The sequence below is a fragment of the Hipposideros armiger genome, unplaced genomic scaffold, assembly GCF_001890085.2.
Source record: "Hipposideros armiger isolate ML-2016 unplaced genomic scaffold, ASM189008v1 scaffold_47, whole genome shotgun sequence".
In the NCBI taxonomy this organism is placed as follows: domain Eukaryota; kingdom Metazoa; phylum Chordata; class Mammalia; order Chiroptera; family Hipposideridae; genus Hipposideros; species Hipposideros armiger.
Genome location: NW_017731397.1, coordinates 5,189,550 through 5,214,106, shown reverse-complemented (window position 1 = coordinate 5,214,106; position 24,557 = coordinate 5,189,550). Strand labels below are relative to the sequence as shown.

General features: G+C 44.1%; 1 protein-coding gene across 1 annotated transcript in view; it reads right to left on the bottom strand.

Annotated features, from left to right (window-relative positions):
* The window catches only part of ITPRID1 (ITPR interacting domain containing 1), a 113,397-nt gene extending 112,193 nt beyond the window's left edge, over positions 1-1,204 (bottom strand). The window contains exon 1 of the mRNA XM_019639882.1: positions 1,170-1,204. The gene's annotated coding sequence lies outside the window, so the exon portion shown is untranslated. The remainder of the gene's footprint in view (positions 1-1,169) is intronic.
* Positions 1,205-24,557: the final 23,353 nt, after the last annotated feature.

Below are 24,557 nucleotides of genomic sequence, written 5' to 3'. Positions count from 1 at the left end.
GTCTTGTGAAGTCATTATTATAAAAAGTATTGACATTCACTGTCCTCCTGGATTTTTCACTTATGAACACATGCTGGACCTTATGTCATGTCCCAGCACATAGATCTGACTCCTCTTTTAGTGGCCACATAGTAGTCCTTTGTGTGGCTATACCATAATATTATCTCCCTACTTCTCTCTTTAGTGTTGTTGCAGAAGGCAGAGTGTTCCCCTCATGGCATTTGTCACTCTATGTAATGTTTAGTGGAGAACCACCAGAAAGGAATGAGGAAGGAGCCAACAACCATTTTCTGAACAAACTCCTTTCCCTAGAGCCTCCCTCCCTTCCCGATCCCTTGTCCTGGAGGAAGTGGGGAAGTGGTCTAGCAAAGTTATTATTTCGCTGCCTATTATCAAACCCGATTAGACAATTACTAGAGCACCATTTCCCTCTCTCCTGACAGTTCTCCAGTGATGGGGATTAAAACGGGCAACTTCACATAAGAGGCAGAAGTGGAAAGAGCACCATGCTTACGAGCAGTTCTTACCTCTTGGGCTTCTCTTGTCTCCTCCCCTCCCCTCCCCTCCCTCTTCCTCTTCTTCCTCCTCTTCCTCTTCCTCTTCCTCTTCCCCTTCCCCTTCCCCTTCCTCTTCCTCCTCCTCCTCTTCTTCTTCTCCTTCTCCCTCTCTCTCTCTCTCTCTCTCTCTCTCTCTCTCTCCTTCACCAGAATTAGCTAGCTCTGATGACCACATCATTTATTTATCTGTCGAGTCTTAGCTACAAGCCTAGATTGTTATTTTTGACCTGCCCATCTCCATAGAGAGACTCAGACTTAACCCTCCTTTGTCTTTTCTCAGTGGACTTTTCAACCCCTGCATCACCAACATAATTTAACATCGTTCCATTTGTTTCTAACAACTGCAGTATCATCAATTTCACCTTCATTCAACCCCAACCTGTTAGCTTAGTTACAGTCAAAAGGTTCTTACACACGAGAAGAGCGAGAAAGGAAGCTTTTAGGGTCCCTTCTTTCAATGATCAGAGAAAACATTTAGGTTGCTATGGCACACAAAAAAGTTCTTGATAAATAGTCTTACCTCCCCACGTTGGCATGTAGCTCAGGTGATAGGCAAAGTCTGTCTCCTAAAGAAGCTGACAGTCACAGCCCCCTCCACCGGCCTCCACCCACCTGCAAGGAAAGCCGTACTCCTGAGCTGTCAGAAAGTTGTGTACCTGGGCAGTTCCTGAAACAGAGTGGCATTTGACTAATCTTGCATAACATTTTCATAATCCACGCCTATTTGTTCTAAAGAAAGACCTGCTTTCCTGATCTTTTTGTATCAGGAAATATTCAAACCAGGGGACTGACAATTCCTGCATTGATAGGTCCAAAGATTTTTGGAGGTCTCTCTTGTGCTAGGCCCTGGGCTGGGAAAGGGGGATGTGAAGAGGAACAAATCACCCTCCTGTGTGTGCCCTAAAGAGCTTACAGCCTTTCGGAGGCCACACCCAGTAACTCCCATGGAGGAGTACTGAGGATACAGAAGGAGAGGAAGGCTGTTATCTAATGGGAATTTGGGATGCCATCACCCAGGAGGTAATGCCTGCTACGAGTCTTGAATCATGAGTAGGAGCTTTCCTGATAAATGAGGGCCGAGCTGAGCTTGAGGCTGTGGGGAAGAAGGATGTGAACAGCAGAGAGAGCAGCATGTACAAAGGCACAAAGTCATTCAACAGGAGGGCACATTTGGGGAACTGCAAAGTCATCTGTAAGGCTGAAACATGGAGTATGTGGAAACAAAGGGGAGAGATAAAGCTGAACACCAGGAGGCCTCACCTGGTGGGCTGACTTATGGTGTAGAAAGCAGTACTTGGGAACGTGGGTGCTATAATGATTCCATACTTGAGTGTCTGAGCTTAAAATATCATTTGTCCTTGTGAGAGAAGCAGCAGCAACGCGAAGGGCTCAATGTGTATTTAGTTACTCTGTGTGCTCAGAAATGGATGGTCTGGTTGGTCAAACGATGTTTGAATTAGGACACTGAATACCAACTTCCCAATCATTAGAATAATTAGAGTCCATTAAATATTAAAGCTGTCATTAGCTGTCATGTGAATATTCTTCTGACACTTCAGAAGGATCCTCAAGACTTTAGGAAGGAGCAGGGCTGTGATCAGCGTGAACCCCACTCTGTGTGGGGTCCAAGGTGATTTTCAGCAAGGTCTGCTCGGGAGGAGGTGAGCTGAGGGTTCTCCTATTTTAAAAGCCACTTGCATTTAGAATATTTTTACACTTTCATGTGCTGTGAAGACTCCTGACAGATTGAATTTGGGCCAGCGTAATAAATGAAGCACCGCACTAAGAATGTTAGCACAAACAAATAATCAGAATAAACCACATTTCCCCACGTGACCTAGCAAACATATGGTCTTGTGGTTGAAACTTGGCAAGTTAATTGTCATAAGAACCCTGAAAGGAAGTTGGAATAAACTGGTAATTTTATCCCTAGGTCAGACCTCTGTCCTTGATATTTCCTTGTTCCCACAGACTGGCAAACCCTTGAAACAGCAAGTACATTCTATTGCTAACTTTTCTCCCCCCAGTGATATTGCATTAATGATTATAATTTGTTCCATTAGTATTGCCTTTATAGCTTCACTTCACATCCATGATTTTACTGTTTCTAAAGACCTGTTGGATACTCATTGCAGGAAAATTGTGTTTTTTTCCCCCTCCTACATTTTAACATGTAGAAAGCTAAGACTCAGAAAGGTGACTTGCTTTGTCCAAGGTCACATGACCTTAACTGCAATTCATGCTTCTCTCTCCAAGTCTGGATACCCTTTTGCAATATCATCTCGCCTCGAGGACATGTTCTTAAAAGGCAGTTGTTTACAGTCAGTAAGTTGTACTGTTGGGATGGCCACCAGGAACTCCTGACCATTTTCCATAGCGTGCACGTGACTGCAAATGGCCCACTGTCCAACTTCCCTAGCTTTCACCAATGTCCTGGCCAGGTCATCACCTAATAGAAATGGGCTTGTTGCCTTCCACCTGGACCTTGACCTCTCTTACACTCACCTGATTTTCCCAGGTTCTGTCTCCTGCCGATACTTGGACCCTCCCTCTCTGTCTAGTACCCTGAAGTTTCATATTTTGTTTGAATAGCCTATCTGCCCTCAATTTATTTCTTTCCTCAATACTGCTTTGTGAGTGTTTCTATGAAGACTATGGACTGCAGGTGATGAAACAAGTAATGTCTCAATCTTATGTTTGGTGCAGATCCACGCTCAGCACCCCAGGCTTCCAGTTACCTGTCAGAGAGGATGAGTCAGGAGGGTGGGGGGGTACAGGCATAAAGCTAACTGCTCCCTAAGAACAAGGGCAGGGTACAGGGTTCCTCCATTCCGTACCAGCACCAAGATGGACATTCTGGGACAGGTCAGTCCAAAAGGGTTAATTACCCAAGGTAGACTGGGTGGATGCATAAAAATATAAATGTAGTCAAGAGGAAACCAAGGCCAGAAATACAACAGAGAAGGCCAAGTGTAAGGATCAATGAGATTTCAACAGCAAGGTCTTAAGCAATGTGGGGTCCGATATAGAGTTTGCCAACAGCTCCTACTAGATTTGGCAGAGACAAACTGACAGTCATGAACATCAGTCTGGAGGAAATGCAGGGCTAGGACTATGCCCAGAGATCCCAATGGACACTCAAAGTGACTCCGATGTTGAGTCTGAGGATAACACATTGTGATATTGTGGGAAGAGCACTGAGTTGGAGACAAGGAGTCTGGAACATAGTGGGAGCTCCAAAAATTTGGATTGTATTTAATAGTTATAGATTTAAGAACTACAGCAGCCATTTACGATAATAGCAAGCTGTCTAACTCTTTTTTATCTTCAGTGTCCTTATCTGCCAAATGGGGATAATAATATCATACTTGCCTGACTTAGAGGGTGGTTTTGAGGTACAAAAAAATTAATAGACAGCCATTTGCTTTAAAAATCATCCAAATGCATTGTATTGGTTGCTTAGCACCTATTTTAGAAGGAGTTTACTGTGGAAAGGAGACCCACGTGTGCTGTAGACCAGCTTAGGGCATCTCTAAATCCTGAACATGGTCAGGTTGCATAATTGGATGTAGCATTTTATTTTTCCATTGCTGAGGAGTCCCTGATCACTGGGCTCAAGTTCTTTTGCCAATTTCTTCTCGGGGGCTGAACACAAGCCTGATAAGTATTACAAACCCTACCCGTTTCTCCTCGTCCCCCTGGCCAAAGGGAGTTTCACTTACTCTGAGTTTAGAGGTGAGTTACTCACACCAGTTACTCAAAGTCTAGTTTCCACCCTCTGCAGCCAAGTCTTTTAGGCTGCTGGCCAAACAATGTGATGAGAGAATGGCACAGGTGGAATTCAGCTAGGATGCTGTTACTCCATCCCAGTGAGGTAGGGAGCAGCTCTGCCTGATGACAGAGTGCATTATATTTCCACCAGAGAAAGAAAAAGAAAATGCTAGCCCAATTAAATGAAAAGGCTATCCCAGTGCTTTCCTTATCAAAGGATGTTATTTGAGAAAGGCTTTCCCATATGCAACGGCTTGTCCTTATCTCCTTTCCTGCTCCCACAAAACCAAAATGAATCTACAACCTTTGTACAGGGAAGTGATGTGAAATCAAATATTTCTTTATAACTTAAGAATTGTAGACCACTCTGCAATATCCTCGTAGGTCTATCGAAAGAGCGGGACAGGGGGGTCCAAATTTCCCATCTAAAGGGTATTGAAAGGTTACTGGAACCCCTTCTCCCTTCCAGTTGTTCTAGGAAGACGGGGTTGGCAATCGGACCCTTTTCATGGAAGCGGAGCTGAGAGAATGTGTGCAGTATTAGGGGGCACAGGGCTTTCTGACTTCCAGTCCCAAGAAATAGGACCCCATTGTATCACTCTCTCTCTCCACTCCACAGGTTTCTTCCATGATGATGGTCATGGGATCATCAGTTCTTCCCACTACAGTACATGACCTAATTTTATAACAGTCTTTCCCACAGCTACACAAGTAACACACGGTGAAACTGGGGTGAAAGCCCAGGTCTTTGGGGCAATGGCTGAGGGGCTTTCCATGACGTCACTGTCCCTGGTGTACACGTGCTGCTGCACAGAGGTCCACACTGTGTCCGAAGCTTCTCTTCCTTTCACTACCTGAAGCCCAGACCAAAGGGATCATATTCTCCAATCAATAATCAAGACAAAATTACACCTCTATGTGTAATGGGGAAGAATGTTTAAAATGAAGAAGGTTCTGGAAACATCTAGTAAGCATAGTTACTACACACCTTCCTTCCTCTTGGGCTTTTGTATTTTTAGTGAATATTTACTAAATATCTACCATCTTCCTCAGTCTGTATTAGGAGATAAGTCAATTCAAAGCATGAGCCATGAGAGCCAGCCATAGGCAAAAATAGTGTTTTCCACTTCCTGCTCTAGGGGTCCCAGCACCCATCTGACCAAGTCCTAACCCAGGAGCTCAGAAACAGGACCTGCATGACAGTTTAAGCCCAACTTAAAGTACTCTTTTTCACTATATGAATCACTCAACATTATGGTTCAACAAAGCAGTATGTCTAGAACTTCCAATGGCAGGGATGTATCAGTGTTGCCCTCAAGAGCATTTTAAGAATTAAATATATCGTTCTGTTCTGAAAAACTCTGTGGAATTACTCCCTTTAGGCTTGTAAGCTATCGAGCAACACATCAAGGCCACAGCACAAAGCAGATGGACACCCTAGCCGTGGAAGGAAGCAAAGTCACCCCAAACCACATGGCCTGGGCACAACCATGGGCCCTCAGTGGTGGCACTGTCAGGTCCCACAGGCCTGTGACCCACAACGCAGGCGGCTCCACCGCGCAGGGCTTGGAGGAGATTCAGAAACAGAGCCTGGATTTCTGGGAAGATTCTACTGGTTTTTCAACTTAAGCAAAGAACAATAAATACTTCAGATAAGCTTGGTGAAGGGAGGCCAAGGAGGGCTTGGAGAACAGGCTTGGTGATGTGTATGTTCCTTATTAGTGAAAGTTCAGCCTCTGGGGGCAGAAAAGGAACGTTTACAAGATAGGCGGCGGGTGACTGAGCACATTTGGCAAAGTTTTCTGTTTTGCTCCTTCTAATATAGGACAATTTATGGCCAGTTTGGAGTCAAACGTCCTGTCAGGTTTGTAAAATAGTTTACATTTTTTACAAAAGCAATTTGATCTGAAGAGTGAGTCGCTACTCGGTAACAGGAGCTATTAAGAAAAAAAGTGCAATTTTCTCTAAATTTCACAACTGCCCTGGCAAGGTGATATCCTCTTTCACACCTATCCATGTCTGAGATTAAAACCAACAAAAACAGTCATCTTCCAAAGACTTCCAATACTTAACACTTAGGCTGAAAAACAAAATCCAAAAACTCAACCTGATTTGTTTAAAAATGTTGTTATTCATTTACTGATACTTTCATAGATTAACCTTTTGTTATTAAACTCTAATATTATTGCATTAGGGCAGAGATCAAGACACTGAGGCCTGTACCACTGTTTCTTTGGAACTTTTTATTCTATTTACATGAGTTAACATATAATTGATTTCTGTATATGTTTTATAGGCACTGTATTTTAGATTCTTAGTTTGTAAGGATGGAAATGTGGTATATATTTTATATCATCTGTATTAATAATATTCATATATTCATATCATCTATAATCTTACTTATAATTATGTATAGATATTTATATCTATATCTACCTCTGTCTATCAATCTACCTACCTATCTAGCTAGCTAGCATTCGTTCTGAGAAACAATTGTTAAGTAGTTCAGCCTGTATTGAAATTCACTCTTTTTATATTATGACTTCATTCTTGAGCTGTTGAGCTAATTTTGCTTCACTTCTTGGTTAATTGGAATGGTTCTTCAAATAATTTTGTCAGGTAAGGTATCTGTAGCATTGGTATATTTTATGCACTTCTGTTGATCAGAAAATATATTTCTATTGCTTTCTCACAATTGGCTGAGTCTAAAATTCATGGATGTAAAAACTCTTCACTGAGAGAGAAAAAACACTCCTTTATTGTCTACTGGCATTTAAGGTTATAAATGAGAAACTAAGCTAAATTAATGTTTGTTTCTTTGCAGAAAACCTGTTTTTCTTATTTGGATCATAATTGATTTTTATCTTTATCCTAGTTGTTTGTCTCTACGCAAATGTCTGGATGTATGTGTCATTTCTCTGACTTTACATGGAATTTGCAGAAAATGTTCTCTTATTATAATTTTATGTATCTTCTACTTTTTCCAGGGCTTCATTAACAAATAATAAATCTTTGCAAGTTGGTCATATATATTTGTCTTCAGTGTTTATCATCATTTTTGCTTGGCATTTTTCTTCTCCTCTTTTTGTATATTGCCTCTGTATTCTGGAAAAAGTTTACAAATTTGTCATTTAACAAGTTTTTGACACACCAGTTCTACTCTTGTCCAGTGCAAACTTTAATGCTACTATTGTCTTTTAAGAATCCTTGAAATTCTGTATTATCTCATTTGAATCTATTTTAATTCCACATGCCAATTTTTTAATCTCAATCTGTTCTCTCTTTATGGCTGCCTGCTCACATTTCACATAGACCATGTCTTTCAGTTCCGTGCTGAATGTACCAAACAGCTTCCCAAAATTTTCTTTGGGATCATGGATGGATGATGCGTAGAAATATCTTTTATTTTTCCCAGTGATATGCCAAATGTCCTATTTGGAGGTTATTTTCTCTCATAGTCACCATGCTGTTTTCTTACTGTTACTGTCCATCCTGAACGAAAAGTGAGATCTAGTAATTCCCCATGTTTATTTTCAGACAGGGCAAAAGGAATAGCCCTTTTCCTGCTCTGCTTCCACTGGTTGATTTCCCTTCTCCAAGCTCAAGGGCAAAGGCAGGTTAGTGGGCACATCTTCCAGGTCTATGACCAGGCTCTCGCAAGCTTTTAATGAGCGATGAATCTTCTGCTACGTTCCTGCCTTAGTTCTCTCCAGCTATGGGTTCAAACAGCACATGTAATTTGATCAGGCCGAGCTTGCTGTGCTCTAAGTTTCTTGGCTTCCTCAGTCAGCACTGGGCTTTAGTTTTCTTTATAGGATGGAACGTGCCAGAATGCACTCTGCCCCTGCCCTCCGCATCACCTAGTTGAGCTCTAAGATTTACAGTCTCTGCTTTAGAGTTAAAAAAAGTAGGAGGTGAAGGACTGGGGGATAAACACACTGCCGATCTTGTGGATACAGGTCTGAATTCTTCAGTCTGCAGGAGATGATACAGAAGGAAGAAAACGCCTAGTATTTCTTTAATGATACTGCTTCATGACATTAAACCAGGTCATGACACAAACTGGTAGTTGTTGTTGTTGTGTTTCTAAATTAATTCCATTTAGTGACAAGGCATTCCAAATCCTGATAATAAGTTATCTGTACATCTCAGTTTCTAACTCTTTGGATTTTCTCTTATTCTCTTCTTCATCAGTATTTAGTAAGAGGTGGGAGAGCCTGCACCAGGGCTACTCACCAAGCAACATTCTGAGCCGGAATTCCACAATGATCAGTTTTTTAGTTAACGCTTGTGTAAAAAGATAGTTAAAATCATTAGGGATTAATCTGCTAGAAACCTTAAATATCCAGCCCAGCCTCATCCATCTGAGATATGGAACTGGGTAGAGGAACGTGTGCCCAGGCAGATGCTCCCAAATCTGCAATTCGATCAGAGGAGAGCCTCAAATTTTCCTCTCAGTGTCTCCTTGCCCCTGGCTGTCCGTCAGAGGCATATATGCAATGACTCAGAGAAGCTGGGTCCTAAACACCTTGCCAGCTTCCCTAAGAGGAGCGGGGACATTCTGTCACATCCCAGACTCTAGCATCATCTGTCCACACCAGGAAATAGATTCACGGCTCTACCATTTTTTTCTTTCTTTCTCCACCTCCCATTCCCAGCAAAACATGTTAACCCCTGACAAAATTATTCCCCCTTAAATTCTCATTTGCAATATTCACATAATAAAGAGTAAGAAGAAAGATTGGAGCAATCACTGAGCCCATTTGTAGGGAAAGCAAGTGAAGTGGAAGAATTTGTTTATCTGATTTCACCCACTCCCTCTCCCCAATTAGGCATTTTGATAGGGCTCAGCCTCTCAGGTACTCTCTCTCTCTCTCTCTCTCTCTCTCTCTCTCTCTCTCTCTCTCTCTCTCTCTTGCTCTCTCTTTCTCTCTCTTTTTCTTCCTCCCTTTCTCTTATGCACACACATACACACCTGTGTGCACATACACGCTCACACACAAATGCACACATACAAGCACACAGAGAGTATTGATGATTGCCTGCCCTTGCTATGACCTTGATTCTCTCATGAGAAAACTGAGGCTTCACAAATAATAATTCAAAGCCCCTGGGATGTTAACATATATTGCTACACAGAAACAGAGAACAGCAATGACAACCACGAGTGGTGGTGGGGAGAGGCTTGGTGGTCAAATACCTTTGGAAAATGCTGATTAAGCACAAACAGTCCTCCTAGCAGGAATTCCTAGGATCTTTACTGAGCTAATGTGCAGCCAGAATCCCCAAAACAGTAGAATAAGCAGTTTTTCACCTTTACTGGACCATGCATATCTCACAGGGATTGGAGCTTTTACTCAGAGCAAGTTTTAGAAGCAGCGGACAAAACACCTTCCCTGATTATCCCCAAACCTTCCAGATTTGGGAACTTTGGAATTATAAAGACCTTCATTTAAAACCAGACTCTGCTAGTTGCTATGTGGCCTCTGTTAAGATGGGAAATCATTCTGAGCTTCATTTTCCTTTTCTACAAGAATTTAAATAACAGTGTGTGCTTCACTGTGTCATTGTGAGGATTAAGCGATAATTCCACTCAAGTGCCCAGCAGAATGCCTATCTCCTTTCCCAGGAAGGCACACTTTGGCAAAACATTTTCAAATTCTGCAATGAACTTGGATGACTCTCCTCAAATGCACAGATCTCCAACAAGTGGCTGAAGAAAATCCCTCGAGCTCCCTCAAACCTCTCTGAGGTGCCTAAATACTTCATATATTCAACATTTGTGTTACAGCATTGAAGGCACTGCTAAAGAGTAGAGCCAACAACAGCACTTAGTACCATTGTGTGAGTCGGCTTCTCAGATGAACATGTGCTCACCAACAGAACCCCTAAAGAAAGCAGTGGCCGAGAATACTATGTGCAAGAGACAATGTTAGGGGAGAGGTTTTGAATCCCTGCTCTACAAATCACTGGTTGGGAACAGGGCTCCATGATGTGTGAATCTATTAGCACAATACCCAAAACACTTTAGGTACTTGATTTGAAAAGTATGTGTGTATGTATTATTATGTACTCATTAATTGAGCAAATACTCTGTGCCAGCCTCTGGCTGTATAGTTCTTGCTTTCATTATATAGAAGTGCTCACTGCACAGTTTACATAATATTAGATTATCTCAGGCTTGGAGGTCCCTCTAATCGACTCCCTACCATCCAATGGTTGAGCCCACCCCACATATGCCCCGAATGGTCACCAGGCTCTGCTGAACACACGAACAGAAATGAGGACCTCTCTATTTGACAAGGAGGCCAATTCCAATTTCAGAGGCTCTGGTGGTGGGATCGCCTCTCAGAGTGAACCAGGCCTCCACCAGACGTTGCTTCACAAGAATAACTTTCATGCACATTTCAAATAACCTTGACCTACATTAAAATTGCAGCCAGCATATTTTCCCCCTTCTTTTCTAAACAGTAACTCACAGCTAAAACATTTCTCTTTACCTGCCATTCCTTTCGCCTGGTACCACTGGTGACCTCTGCCCTTCCTTTGTTTCGAACAGAGCTGATGCCACAGTATCTGACGTGATTAACTATGGTGCCTGCGTGGCTGCTTGATTAACTGCAATGTCCACTTGCCCTCCTGAGCATCAAGGACTCCCTTCCCCTTGTCATCACGGGATGCAACCCGGGCAGTTTCTGCTCACATCAGCGGTGAGGTGTGCTTCCCTTGGGGACAGGGAACGGTGGCTGTTATTGCTGTCCAGCAGGAACAGCAGAAGGAGAGCCGCCTGTCCTTTGCTTCATCTCAGTCCCCAAGGCTGGCATCAAAGGGAACCATAGGATTTCTATTTCCCCCCAGTGAGAGCACTGAAAAGCAAAGGTAGGGGGCATGGGCTACGCATGTTAGGATCTTGGAATGGTCTTTCTTTTATAGTGGGGAGCGACCAATTCAAGTCCTGGATTATTCAAGATAAATTTTCTTTCAAGAGGAATGTGGGTGGACCCGCTGCCTCAGCTCCTATCTTCTGCTTTCTCTACACTCAGACTCAACACCGCTGGAGGTTAAGGATACGTTATGTCAAGTCCCTTTTCCCTCCCTCACTCCTCCTCATTTTTTCTCATAATGGGTGGGCAAACGCTGAGGTTGGCTGAGTGGGCAAGTGAGATTTCGGAGACTGGGGGATCTGCAGACTCATGTCCAATGCCATTATCACACAGAGCAGACTCTAGCATCAGTGCCTGGGGTCAAATTATGGTTTTGCCCTTGGCTAATGGTGCTAGTTGGGCAAGTTAGTTCTCCAGTGGCTCTAGAAGACATGTGCTAATAACCCATTTACTAAGGAGAAGAGAAAACTGACTCAGAGAGAAGTGACTTACCTAAAATCAAAAAGCAAATGTGTTCCAAGGTAAGGTTTTAAACTTAGGTCTGAGTCCAAAATCCATGTCTCTGTTACCTGCTCAAGCTCCCTGATCAACTAGTAGATGCTGAATGAATCCATACCAATTGGTAAATCAGACTCTTCTAGGTCTCCCATTCATGGATTTTCCTTGTCAGTGACAGGTTTTGCCTGCAGAAGTTTTAGGTTATTTTCAGTGACATAGACATATGAAACAACTCCCAAGGGGACTGAGTTTGAGACTAAGCTCAATTTTGCCTACAGGGAAGTTACCTAACCTCTTTGGGCCTCAATTTCTTTATCTAAGAACCAAGGAAATAACAACTCTCTCATAGGGTTGTGTCAGGATTAAAAGATGATGGTAATAGAAGTACTTTTTAATCCCTACAACACTTTATACAAGTATAAGGGATTACTGGTATTGTCGCCATTGCCGTGACACACGCAGGACTCTGGGGGCAGGAGCTTCTGTGCAACAACAAGATATGGGAAGAGGAAATGGTAGAGTCCCTACTTCCAGATGCAAATAGAAAATAAAAGGTCTGGGTGCTTCCCGATGCTTTGTCATGAAAGAGCTATTCCTGCTGCAGAGTCTCAAAGGCTGTGTCATTAAAGAACATGCCTCAGTCGCTGGTGGGAGGCGGCAGTCTGAGTCCGGTAGATGGGAAGATTTGACTGGTGATTCGGCCAGGGTTTATTTCTACTACTCAGGTATTCATTTGAAGGCATCTTTGATTGTATTATGTCTTCCTGAGTTACTCTGCCATTATTATTCATTCAGCAAGTATTAAACAAACATTTACTGTGTTCCAAGTTCTAGAGTGAGAGCAGTGAACAAAACCAACAAGGCCCCTCACCCAATGGAATGGGCCTTCTAAGAAGGGGAGACAAACAATAAATAATCAAACAAATAAAGAGCAAAATGATTTCAAGTGGTAATAAGTGTTATGAAGAAAATACAACAAGGTGATGGAGTCGAAAAGGATTGGTGAAAAGTCCCTCAGACTGGGTGGTAAGGAAAGGCATTCTGAGGAGATGAGAACTAAATAAGGAGGAGCGAGCCAGGTGAACTGGGGATTCTCCACTTGGCCCCACGCATGCTCCACTCTTCCCTACTCTGACTCCCTTCCCAAATGGCTTCCAATGGCCAAGGGGAGGCCCTAGACAGGAGGAGGGAGAGTTGAGGCATTCCTTCTCCTACTCACTCCTTGCTTAGGGCCTGAGCCTTTGCAGACTGGTGAAGACCATGGCTCCTCACGATGGTAGCTCCCATGGGGTGGCCCTCCACCATGGTCCAGCTCCCAGCCCCAGTCCCTCTGGCCTTGGAGGAAGGAAGGGCTTCTCCCTACTGCTACTCCTTAGGTTTCTCACCTTTCCTGGTTGTTTTCTGAAGCCTACCAACACAGCTACTTCTATTGTGATAGTCTCTGTATTAAAAAACTTGTGGATAAATTCTGCTCCTTGCTGGAATCTGAACAGACACACGTCGTGAAGATGCAGGGGCCAAGCATTCTAGGCAGAGGGAAAACCATTATTTTATGTACAACATGAAGAGGATGATAACTAACCATTGTGTGATTTCTTTATAGGTTAGGAAGCATTTTCACCTGTGTAATCTCATTGACATCCCATGACAACTTTGGGAGCTTGGGCAGAGATGATTCCATTTTGCAAACAGGGAACGTGAAGTCGGAGAAATAAATGACTTGTCCAAGGCCAACACGGATGGTCAACACTACAGCCTAGTCTTAAACACAGGCTTCTGGCTACAAGTCCAGGCTTCTTTACACCCCACCCTCCACCCGCTAGCATGCAGGTGGTAAAGAGAACACAGGGACATTTCTCAGGGACCAGTTTTCCAGCTGCAGTAGCAGCTCACAAAATCCATCACACTTATTGCCAACTCGAGTCCCTATTTTAGTCATAGAGTCTCATGAATCTCCAGAAGTGCATTAACTTCTCCCAAGATCAAAAGTGACCAAGTTCATCATCAAATCCTTTTTTAGAGAAAGCTGTAATAACCTTACATGTTGACGCTTTGGTATCAGAGCACAGGCATTCCACACCTTACTCCAAACATTTCTTTCTCCTAAATATATAAAAGTTGTCACAAATAATCTATTTTAAAGGAATTGGAGCAGCTGGGTATTTATAAGAATCATTTAATAGGAAAAAATATATTAAGATAATTATCTTGAAATTCAAACCACCAGTGCATACTCAATGTGTTCCAAAGTTGAGAATTTTGTATAAATGTTGTTCTTACAGTGGGCACACCTTTGCATTTATAATGATGCCTTTATGAGTAATACAGCAGGAATCCAGGACTAACAGTAGAATGTATGCCTACAAGCAGAGTGAGCCACAGAAAAATCTGATTTCCAACAGTAGATCATTCCTTCCAAGACTTCCACAAGGCACTTGCCTCATTAACGTATCATTGGCAGCTTAATATATCTACATGCACCTCTGCAATATACCTGTAGCTAGTTCTCCAGGGGTTTCCAAGCCAGATTGAACATCTGGATTTTGCAACGAATCCTAAAGGTCACCAGATTCAGAGTGGTAGAAGTAAACGGATAGATGGGCATATGACAAGACCCAGTCACCAAGACAAACTGTTCCTGCTGGCCCAGGCCAGCTTCTGAACATTTAGACACATTAAGACCACATGGATATCTGCTAAGTCTGAATTGTTATATGGCTTTGCAAAAAGTCAGTGTTTCCATTTCTTTCTCTCCCACTTGGCATTTTGAAGCCTGCTGTCAGGATTCACACCGACTTTTGGCTTGGTTTCTAGAGGCTTCCCCCCACCCCCACCCCTCACTACAGTTGAGCTTAAAGAAAAATAGCACAAAGAAATTGTTAAGAAGAAAAGAAATCATGTTCCAGATGGTTCTGAAGAACTCTAAACTGACCCAGAGCCCAAAAAAAGGCCTTGCATTTATAGAACATTGAGGAAAATGGGATTCAACTTATTTGGTCATAAAAGCAACAACTGAAACTGCTGTGAACATCCCGTAAGAAGACACTCTAGCACATGCACACTCGTGTGTGTGTGTGTGTGTATACACTTGTATATCTATGAAGAGATGATAAGTATATGTTCTATCCTAAGGACCTCATAGAATATGTGGACAATACTAAGTTATGCTCTTAGAATTCACTAACTGCCACTGTGATAAAGGCATCTCAAAAAACTGAGAAAACAGTCAAATTCAGTTTCCCAATAGTAGAAAGTTTCTGACAGACTCACTTTGGGAAACACAGACTTTCCCTCGCTGTATTTACAATAGGACAAGGGAGAAGACGTCCTGGGCGATGTGGGAAGGTGGGATGTGGGGAGGATGGGCCCGGGAGGTGAGGCGCCCAGGAGGCTGCAGCTGGAATGTCTTCTTAGTTATAGGTCACGGAAGCTGTGCTCAAACAACCTTAGGCACAACAATAACTAAAACGGGCTTGCGAGAAGGTTTCTGGGGTAATGATGGAACCAGGGCAGCGTAGAAGGTCCGGGGCCCGGGACTGGTGAGTCGGACCATAACAGCTTCCTGTCCATCTGCCGTTTAAATGAGTCTGCCTGTTTGCGACTCCATTTGCTCCTAACGCACACACATTTTCTCCTTGAGGCAGAGAATGTGGTCCCAGGGAGCTGGAGTCCTATCACAAAAGGCACACTATCTTTCCTGTTGGTTCCCATGAAAATAAACTTCAGAGAAATCACATGATGAGTGCAGCTTCAGTCACACATTCTTCCCATGACCAGCGACTAGGTCCGAGCAGACTACACCTGCCCAACCTGGCTCCCCGGGATCAGAGTCTGTACAAAAACACGTGACAGTGAGGGCAGGAGCAGGCATGGAAGGTCGTGGTAGAAATACCCTGCTCAGGTGAAAACAATGTCTACCACAGCAGCTACAAGAGGCGTCACAGCCTGAGTGGGCTTCTGTTCATCACACTCAATATCCCAAGTAATATACATTTCAAAGATGGGGCACAACTTTTAACGTTGGGGACAGACCTCACTGCATTTAGAGGGCAAACAGGTCAGCACACCCTACAGGTGCTGCATGCCACTTGCTACCTCCCAAGCTCACCTGGTGTCACTCTCCTCTATCTAATCACACTGCTCTGCCTTCAGGCCCTGGAGCACAGTAGGCTCTTTCCCTTCTATGGTTTTGACGTATTTTATTCCTTCTTCCTGTAAAGGTTTCTCCCGGCTACGTGCTTGCTTAAGACCTTGTCATGTTTCAGGGCTTCTGAGTTCATAGAGGACTTCCCTGAACATCCTGGTTAACGAAGCCTTGCTGCCTGATTTATCAGAGCAATTAGTTTAGTTTTTAAGGTACTTCACCAGTTTCTAACTGGTACATTTGTCTGTGCAATTGTTCATCTGGACTCCACACTAGACTGTAAGCTCAGTAAAGGTGGGTACCATGCTCATCCTTTCATCACTGTATTCCCAGCATCTGTGAATGTGCCCCACTCATCATAGGGGCCCATAAGCATTCGTTTAATGAATGGATAGATGGATGAAGCAGCAAGTGAGGAATAAAACAGGAAAATGGAATCCAACCGGAAAGGTAAGAAGGGAGATTCAAAGAGTGGATCCTGGTGGGCTGTGCAGGACCCACACAGGGCTGCTATGCTCTCACCACCAGGGGGCGCCATTTGCATGGCCTACAATGATGCTGGTGGCACCTGGACTTAGAACTATCTGGACCACATTCTCCCACAGTTTGGTACATCTCCATGTTAGGAACAAATAAAACAATTCTAGAAAACCACAGGCCTTTTGAGCTCTCTCCAACTTGAGATAAGTGCCTCTTAAGTCATCTATGAAGGAACAGTTTTATAAAACTATTTTCAAACCATTGCTCACCAAAACTTTTGTAAACTATAATAAAAATGAATTGCTAAAAAAAACCAAAAACACAGAAGACATACAAAATAAAAGCCCAAATTTGTAAATAGATTGAACAGATATAAAATCACTTTGCCCAATTATAATAAAAATTATATAAATACTTGTAGCTTCTGTAATTATCTCGCAGACCAACAACAGTTTACAAATCAACACTGGTCTGGGCGCCTTTCTCAGGACATCTGTTGCAGAGATAACTCAAGTTAGACCGAAAGACCAGCCACTAAGCGAGGCGTTGCCAACACCCTGCCTTGGTCCTCACGGTGATCCTGCGAGAAGGGCGGGATGGAGAAAGTGGGGTGAGGCGTGTAAGTGCAAGGTCGGATACCCTTTTAATTAAATTTTAAATTGCGTTCATCATGGGGATTTTTGGTGTTCATTTTGATTTCTAAAAAAAATATTATATGAAAATAATATTCTTTTTGACTACTGAATTTTTTGGTGCCCCCTGACAGTTTTCATCCAAGGTGAGCCCTTCATTCTTCTCTCCCTAGTCCTGGCCCTGAGGAAGGGCATAGAGTTACTATTATATACACAGAAAATTGGGCTGAGGTTAGCTGCTCAATAGATGAGTAAGTGGCTGAGACCTGAACACAGGTCTATCCCAAAACCCATACTCTTTCCATTGTACCACACTACTGCCCATGCTGAGTATCCACCATTCATTCATTCATTCATTCATTCATTCATTCACTAACAATGCCATCAGAGAGCAACATAAAGTGTGTGCTATGTGTGTAGCTGGATAAGCTAGAGGCAGTAAGTAGAGCCCAGGTGACAGATGATCTTGAAAGTGAAGTTGAAGACCATGAATTTTCTCTGGAGTTACCGGAGCATTCTGGAAGTTATATGGTCAGTTTTACTGTTTCTAAAGTGAGCTCTGAGTGCAGTGGGGTGACTTGGCAGAGTGGAGTGGGCAGAACTGGAGACAGGTGCCCAGTGAATGGAAGGCTGCAGCAATCCAGGAAAAAGATGAAAAAGGAAGCGAAGATGCTGATCACGTCGGGAGAGGGTTCTTATTACCCGCATTCTGAGGGTTGGAGAGAACAGGGGAGTCACCCCAGCGACCCCCTCTGGCTGCGCCTGATCATGGCTCCCCGGGATGAGGAAAGACGTAGCACAGGTCTATTAGAGAAGCCAAGCGGTACATAACTGGGCACCACGCGGCGTGGGGGGAGAAAGAGAGGGTCTGGAGCGAGGGAAACGGGTGCAAAGAGACATGGAAATGCAAGGAACTGGTAAAGGCGAGAGCAGAAGGCGGCGGCATCTGCGTGCTCAAGGCCAGGAGGAAGGAGGAAGGCGGGAGTAGGCGGGAACAGCAGGCAGATTCTCAGCAGCACTAAAATTGTCCCTGCCACTTGGCAGGAGTCAGTTCAGATGTCCCAGATCCGAGAGCCAGGTCCTCTTCCTCATTCATGGGGCTGCGCAAGGAGCAAACTGGTGAGATTCATGGACCCAAGGATCCCTTGGCAAATATCAGCTCTATTCTCAGGGGCGCTTTAAGCCAAAGCGATGACAATGAGTTACTTCTGCCAGAGTGAGCTATAAGAAATGTAGTCTGGCTGATTAAAAAGAAAGTTTATAAAGCGCAGTTGAGACGTACACGACGCCTTTTAGGAAAACTTAACTCAGAATACAAGTTAATACATAAATATATGCTATCTATGACTCAATCTTTAGAAACCTAAAATGGCCCTCTTTTCCTTATTGACCATTTTAATAATGAAAAAGAGAGACTCCTGATACCATGGGCAACTGTATAATCCTCCAAGCGTTTTCACCCGCATTATGCATTTATTTTTGCATTTGTGTTTGCTTTAGATAGGCATTATGCAGCTGTTGATTCTTTCAACAATTCTACAAACTAGAAAGGGCAGGAATTATTCCTCCTATTTTGCAGAAGTGAAAAATGAGTCCCTGAGCAGTGTAGACAGATTAGCCCAAGCTGACACACATGCGCAGGATTAGAGCTGACCCTGGGACCCAGCTCTCTTGACTAACAGTATTCTTACCACTAGTTTCCACCCTTCCACCCTAAGCGGCCTGTGTCGTGTGGCTTTTCTGGAAGTGCAACATGATAATCGTTTCACGGCCCCCTCCCCAAGTCCTGCTGGGGGACGACTGTGAAGGAGGATCATAGACTTCTGATAGGGGGCAGCTGCAGAGCCGTGGACTTGGACTCAAAAGGTTTAGACACTCCCGCCCTGCATCTTACAACGACTGTGACCTCAGGCAAGACATTAAGCCCTGAGAGTCTTAGTTTTTTTTTAGCTGAAAAGTGGTGGCAGTCATCCCTATTTTATTAGATTGTTGTAAAGTGTTATTGTCCAGCAGAAGGGAAGGGGATAAAGGGACGGGACATGGGGTGAAGCAAATGTGATCAGAAGGGACAAAAAAAGGAACCTTGGGTATTTAAGGAGAAGCAGACCTCACTAGGAAACTGGAGAAATAAGCCAGAAATTAGCATGAACCCTGTAAGTGCCTGGAAGACAGAAGGAAAGTTCACTCTTTGAACATCTGCTGGGTGCCAAGGACTGTGCTGGGCACTTTGGAGTACATCATTTATTCAGTGACTAGTTTTTTGACCACTTATGTGCTGCACGCGGGGATGTTGTAGGTATTGAGGATACTTGAATGAGGAGAGACAGGTCCAATGGCCCTCCCTGGAGGCTCACCGCTTCCCTTCCAATGGCTGAGCCAGGAGGGTTAGATCACTGGGACAGGGACCAATGCAGACAGTCGTAGGGCTCTGAGGCCCACCTTCCTAATGAGGACACTTCTCTGCCAGGAAGTTTCCGCTGTGATATGGTCACTGCCACCCCACCGTTACAAGCACTATGTAGAGCTTCAGGGGAGTGGAAGCTTTGTCTCTACCAGAGCTGTTTCATGGGGCACGTGACCTCAACGCCCTGCTCGGAGATAATGAACCCTGGAGGACCATAAACATTCACCTCCCCTTCTTCCGGTACTATTTCCCAACATGTCCCAGTTCATATCTATGCCACGTGGTGCTAGTGCCACATGTGCCCAAGCCTTTGTTTTAGAGCACAAAGAGGCTGTGCTCACGAAGCTAGCACTCCTATGGGTGAAACAGACAGGGGACAATTAAGGAAAGTTTACTTTGTCATTGGCTGCTCCCACCTGTACCATACCTGTTCAGGTTCCAGTCGCTGCAGGCCACCTGAGGCTCTCATCCAGCTATGGCTGACACCCTCACCCTCACAGCAGTTCTGTGGCTGAGACTCTTATCTACAGGCCTGATGAATCCCCTAAACCTTTCTCCCCAGCGTAGGTCTCTCTTCGGAGCACCAGGCTCGTCCTTTCGGCTGCTTCCCAGGCATCGCCACCCATATTCCAGAGTCACTGCAAGCCCCTGCTTCCCCGCCATTTTCAGCCTTCACTCATGGAGTCACCACCAGGCCTGCCACCACCCAAACTAAGAACCAAGAGTCAAGCCTCAGTCTTTCCCTCACCCTTTCTTCCTACAGCCAACCCGTCACCACGCCCTGTCAAGTCTTACATACCCGGCCTCTTCGTGTCTCTCTCCACACCCACTCTGCCTTTAGATCCAGCCCAAATGGACCCACCCTCATGGCTGCATCTAACCCTAATCACCTCCCAAAGGCCCCATCTCCGAACACGATCACAGTGGGGGTAGGGCTTCAACATATGAATTTGAGGGACACAATTGAGTCCATAATACTCCTCCAATCTAAGAAGTGAGCATAATAAAATATTTGGGAGAATAAATTATAATTCAATAAGGATATATATATATAGAGAGAGAGGGGGGGGGCACTTTCATAAAGAGTGGATACTATCTGGCTTTAAAAAGATTCGTTTTTTAGATTTGGTCTTTGTGCCTGCTTCTGTGGCCTGTCCACTAGCAGGTGATACATTGAACTCAGGTACTGACTCCTCATCTGATCCTCTTTCAGACCAAATGCAAAGTTCGTTGGTGTGAAGGGTCCAGCCTGTTCAAATCCACCAACATGTCACTTTTGAGGTATATACATTGCTTCAGGCACTGTGTTGGACCCAAGTAGGGCAGGGAAAAAAGACAACGGCACATGGCCACGTACTAACACTGGTGTCTCGTTTAAAGCAGTTTAGTCTAAATGGAACACTGCTTTGATACGAATAAAATGACCAAAATAAACAGGATGCTAGGAGGCAACACAGAATGAAGAGGCAGGAAGGTCAGCTGAGAAGGAAAGCGGGAGGTCGTCCCTCTTCTCCTCGGGGCTGGTTTGCTCTCCCGCTCTCGCTTCTACACCCCACAAAAAGAGAAACCCAGAATCAAACCACCTAACAGGCAAAAAAAAAATAGATTTGTTTGTATAATTTCCTAATAAAGCTGTAAAAGTTGGCCTGATTCTAGTCAGCGGAATGTTCTCCCCCCACTGCTGGCCAGGCTAATAGGAAAAGCGTTGTGTTGAGGAAGTTTGGGCATGAATTTTATCACTCCCTGAACAGTGTGGAGCAATAGGAGGGGAGGCATTACTATGAAGTTTTAAAACTCACACTACTTTGAAATTACCACGTAAGAATTGTCACAGGGGAAGGCAGTAAGGCTGCAATTTCTCTGTTTTACACCACAGCACTGGAAAGGGAGTTGAAGGAGATTAATTACATTCCCTGCTAATCAATGCAAAGACATATTTTTCTGCTTCTCCATCTCATAATTTTTATTTCATCTAGTTTGGGCTTTTTTAGGGTTGCCAGATGTCCCAGTTTCAGTGGGACAATCCTGCGTTTTGAAGGTACGTCCCATCTGCTCTTGAAAATATTTCTGTTCACTGCTCTCTCGTGGACCGTAGGGTTTTTAGAGCTGCCAGCCAGAGTACGGCTGCTGGAGAGAAGATGATAAATTATTGTAACACTATAAAAAAAATCACTCACATCCACCATCACCCCACCTTAGCAATGCTGTGAATTAATTCTGCAAGAATCTTTGTCACGAAAGGTGAATCTCCAGTCTCCATCTGGGAATCTGAAACTCTTTCTACAATGGCTGTGAGAAGACAGAAGCTGTGGGCAGGGCAGGAAAGAATGTGTGAAGCGGTTCCTGGACTTGCCGGTACAACAGCTGGCTCTGCCATTTTCCAGGAGAGTAACTTTGGGCCAAATAGTTAAGAGAAGAAACTGTCTACCTGACCCAATGCTAGGTACTTTAAGTATCCGATGAATCCCTACAATAGCATTGGCTAACACGGGTTTGTTTTATCCCCATGTTATAGGTAAAAATGGTAAGGCTCAGAGCCACTGAATCCAGACCAGCACGGTACCAAACCCCATGCCCTTTCACTACTGATGACTCACTTTCTTCACTGCTAAATTAAGCAGGAATAATAATAATCTATACCTTGCAAGACCTGAAGCTGAAACTGATGAATAAATTCTCTAAAGGTCTCCTCCAGGGCTTCTGTAATGGGGGTGGGGAACTTGTCAGTTGAGATCCTGTCTGTGGGATGTTTTAAAAGCACAAGTTTAAAAGCAAACATTCTTAGTGCTGGTCTAAGTACTTTTTACCTTGACCTCTCAGACTCGATGTCAAGGCCGGCTCTGTCAGAGATAAGCTACATATTCATAGGTCCATGGAACCAAATTATCTTCATGCTTTCTATTCTTACATTCTTAATTTCTCCTAATCGAGGCATCGAAACTGCCACTGCAGGTCAGCGGTCATCGGAGCAGGGCCACTCACTACATTACAAGCTGCCGCCACAACTTACGGAGGGTGAGTTTATCATATTTACTCTAACAGAACAAGGTCCTCACAGCAGAGGCCAGGCTGGGCCAACAGTGTCCCAGGCAATGGGGTAATGTCTGAGACGGGGACCCTACAGGGGAAGCTGTGTCACCAAGAGGCAAATAAAAATGTTTGGGGCTCCTGTGAGGCTGGCACTGGATGGTTTCATTAATACTCATTGCATCATTTTCATCACACCAATAGCTTTGTTATTATCATGCCTCGACAGAAAGGCCTCCATGAAAAGTGAGTCGATAGTCCCCAATGTGGGCCTTTGTCTGTCTCTAAGTAACAAATGCGCAAGCAGTGAAGGGATCCTGAAATACTGCTAGCGCGTCAGCTGTCATCACTTTGGATGTTTTGCTGGCATGAGTGCATCACACGGCCTACTCATCTTGTTTTCCTCCTGCCCTGCACAAAGGCATTTTCTCCCAGTGAAGACGAAAATCTTTTTCTTAGATTTCTGCTCCTTACTACCCTTCGCCACCGCTCTCTGTCCCTTTTCAGGGGTTAGGAGTTTCTATCTTAGGAGCCGTAGGAGAACTTCAGGGGGTCCACAAACCTTTGCAATTTTTTCAAAAGTATGCATACCTACGAGTATGTGCAGTCCATCAGCTTTTCAAAGGGATGGATCCATGACATCAAAATAAGAACTAATACAGTGAAATATCCCTTTCTCTGGGGTCACAGGGCCAAACATAGAAATCTGGATGGGAGTTAGGAGCCCCAGCCAATGTTCTACCCATGGAGAGAAGAAAAGAATTATTTCTAATCCTAGTTCTCTGCACTACCACAAGCAAATTGCTTTCGCTCCAAATTCCTGTGTTTTCTCAGCTGTCGAAAGGGCTTTGTCTGTCTCCCCCTGACTCCACAGCCCCTCGTTTTCCCAGCAGTTGGTGCTCCAGGCACACAGATTTTCTACCAGGTCTGAATACTCCACACCTCATCGCATCTTGGTTTCTCTACTTCTGACCTCTCCTAGTTCTCCTATCACACTGTACAATGACGACTGATTCACATGTCAGCATTCCCTCTATTTGCATTATCCTGGGGGGCCGTGGCAGTGGCTTGTTCATCTACCACCAGGGTCAGGTAGTGGGATTCAAGGAAAGAAGGAATTCATGAAGATTCCACTTGTCTGAATTGACACACACCCAGCCACCTTGCCCTGAAGAGAAAGAAGAAATCAGCTCAGCAAGCCTTACTTTCTAAGGGCGCACAGAAGGTGGGGGTGTGAAGGCAACCTAACTGCCTCCCAGCTTTTCATGTGCACTTGGGAGGCTTGCTAAAAATACGGATTTTCAGGCACCACCCACAAAGATTCTGATCCCATTTGGGATGGGACACCAGGCACCGCACTTTTAACATGCTCCAGGTGGTCCTGCAAGGCTTCGGTTGGTCAGACACTTGGGCCCTCTTTCCTGAGATGAGAAACGGGTCAGAAGAGCTATGGGAACATTGCATTTCCTTGTTGCCCTCTGGGTGGCGCTGTGCAGAAGCTTCGGTGACCACAGATGGTGGCCCACCTCTGGACTCTTAAAAACTCCTTCCTCAGGCCTGGCCCTTGGGTGGGCTCAGGATTGCCAGCGCCAGGAATTTATACGAGGTGATGGCCGGCAAGTATGAGGTTCTCATCCAGCTTTCTCTGCGCATCCTGATTCCAGGGAGAAAGCATTGTTTCAAAGACAGGAAGACGCGTCTGTGTCCCAATGGTGCTTGTCACTTCTCACATAAAGCAGTAAAATCATAACGGCTGGGGTTCAGTTAACTCAACGAGTTACTTTCCTCCTTGACTGTTATTTTTAATTACAGAAGTAAGGCATGTTTTTGTAGATGATTTCAAAAAAGGCATATAAACAAAAATAATTTTTAAAAGTCACCTGAAATCACACCACCCACAAATAATCACTGTTAACATTTAGTGCATCTCCTTAAAAGGATACTGTTTGGTAACCTGCTTTTTCTAACTGAACAATATAACAAGAACATTTTCCAGGCTCGTACCCACCCTTAAATCATTTTGGAAAGTTACATAGAATTATAATATTTCATTTATAGGTGAACCATGGTTTATTTAACCAATTATACATTGTGGAACATTAAAGTTCTCTCTCTCTCTCTCTCTCTCTCTCTCTCTCTCTCTCTCTCTCTCTCTCTCTC